This window comes from Penaeus vannamei, chromosome 18, assembly GCF_042767895.1.
Source record: "Penaeus vannamei isolate JL-2024 chromosome 18, ASM4276789v1, whole genome shotgun sequence".
Taxonomy (NCBI): domain Eukaryota; kingdom Metazoa; phylum Arthropoda; class Malacostraca; order Decapoda; family Penaeidae; genus Penaeus; species Penaeus vannamei.
The window spans coordinates 25,000,765-25,003,218 of record NC_091566.1 but is presented as its reverse complement, the minus strand read 5'-3'; positions in this window follow the sequence as shown (position 1 = coordinate 25,003,218).

Here is a 2,454-nt window from a genome sequence, read left to right as displayed (position 1 = left end):
GTCGGATCTTCGGTGGACAATCACAGCTACCGTTTCAGGCGGCTCTTTGGGGATCTTGACCAATCACATGCCGTAAATGCCAATCAGTTGATTTTGTAAACACAACACTGTGTCCTGCTCGTGGCATGATACAACTTTTAAACTATTGTGTTCCAGAATAAGTAACGTAGAAAAAATACGGAAGATTCCATATAAAAAGGAGTGCTTTATTAACGGAATGCATGAATAGCGTGAAATTAGAACGTAGTAGTGTCTCTTTAGAAGCCATATATATATATATATATATATATATATATATATATATATATATATATATATATATATATATGTATGTATATATATATGTATGTATATATATATATATATATATATATATATATATATATATATATATATATATATATATATATAAAGGAATCTCCTTTTTCTACGAATCATCATCATGTCCACTCACCCACAAATTAAGTTAACAATAATGTAAATAATTACATTAACATTAAACAATAAAAAAATAAATAAAACCATTGCATACGAGGCGAAGACAGCACTGTTTACAGATAGAACACCTAACCTAACCTATCGGGAAAGGCTAGATCAATAGCAACATTAGGTGTCATGGTGTCTGATTAATCTTTGTAAAAAAAAAACAAAAAACACATGGGGTTTATTTTGGTGACGTCACAAAAGTTACGGACGCCTTGCAAATATGGTCGATCATTTTGGTATTTTCAATTTCTAAAAAGAATGAGAAATAATCATATTGATGTTTAAATTTTCATTGAACAATCGTCAAAACAGTCGCCATGACACCTCGAGTTGCTACTGCTCTGGCCTTTCCCCTAACTTATCGGGAAAAGCAAATCGTAGTTATATTGGAATAATACACCTGTTGCCTTATTTAGTAGTCCACGATTGGTTCATGTACATCCAATAACACTATAAGTAAATAAAATAAATTGTAATGTATGTTGTTTTAAGACTGAAAAAATTTAATTTATGGGTCGCCGTAACCCGCTAAGGCTGCTCTCCCCCTGCTTTAGTCGAAGGCGCCTTAACCTGCTCTGTGTATGGGCCGTAAGATCGCTGGCCGTAAGTTACGGCACCTTATGCAGAGACGGCGCCTAAAAGGGCTTATGTGATGTAACAACTGAAAATTTTAAAAAGGGAGAATTAGCTCGAAACCATCTCTCTCTAATATGAGTAAAAAAGGAAATTTGAAAATAATTCCTCAAAATTTATTTCTTTCCATTTTCCAAAGTTAAATCTTACTTTCCCGCGAAAATCCGGAACCCGGATGTGTGACGTTAATTCTAGAACACGATCACAGCATTCTCTGCATTCAATACATTGTACAACATGACGGACTCACTAAAAGACTACAGTGGCAGTGAAATCAGCTAAGTTTCATCGGATTATTCCCACGAGGACATTGGTACAACTTCTTCAGAGGGTGCCATGTCTTCGAAGAGTCGGAAGAAGAGGAATATCAAGAGTTGATATTTGTTGGACCGTACATGCACGAGACCGACGCTGTGGATGTCGTGGAAGTTGTACCAAACCAGCCAGACATGGAGTGGCGTCGAGACCCGAAGAGATTGAATGAATGGTAATTTTCTAAATTATTTTTATAGTCGAACGTTTGATCCTGCTTCTGTATGGTACAAAATTTCTGCAGGCTGAGCTATCTCTTGTCTGCACCCGTGGCGCAGGCCTACATCCAGTGGAGGGGCATTGGTATTTATTTGTGTTGTGCTTTTTGGGTACTAATACATGCACACTTGCAATGCACTCGGCACACTATGTGCAATGAATGTTTGATACGCCGCCAAGCAAAAGCGCTCTTTCAGAGTTTGTTTTTCGCTGTTGTGATCATGACAAATATGAATTGGAAATGGCTTACCGTTTTGCAAATCCCATGTCGTAAGCCATTCTCTTCGCAAAGCAATCGGACTCGAAGTGTTTCAGGCAAAGTACGCTGGTTGGCACAGGCTGAAAGTTGCTCTGCTTGGCATGCACAAAATGTGTCCACTTCCTTGCTCTGTCGCGGTCTTTTGGCCATTCAAATAGCTGGTGACATGAATGGGAACAATGAATTGCTACACAATGCCACGGCATCCTTTATTACAAACTTTAATAGCTTGAAACTGGGACAATTTCACGATATTCTTGACTAGCGGTTCACTGTGTGTGTCACGCTATTCAACAAGATTCTCCTTGGTCCTGGGAATGACGTCACAACCGGGGATTGCCGAAGACCGCCGAGTTTTGCATCTTTGTTTCCAAGGTCGTTGCTATGGGATCTTTTGGGATACCAGAGGTCTCTTCGATTTTTTTTTTTTTTTTTTTTTTGCATGAATAGGCAAAGCATACATTATTGAACAATAATAATAATAAAAAAAACAGCGATAATTACTTCACACTGGTAAGCACTGCCTCAGTAGAGTCCAGCGTTGT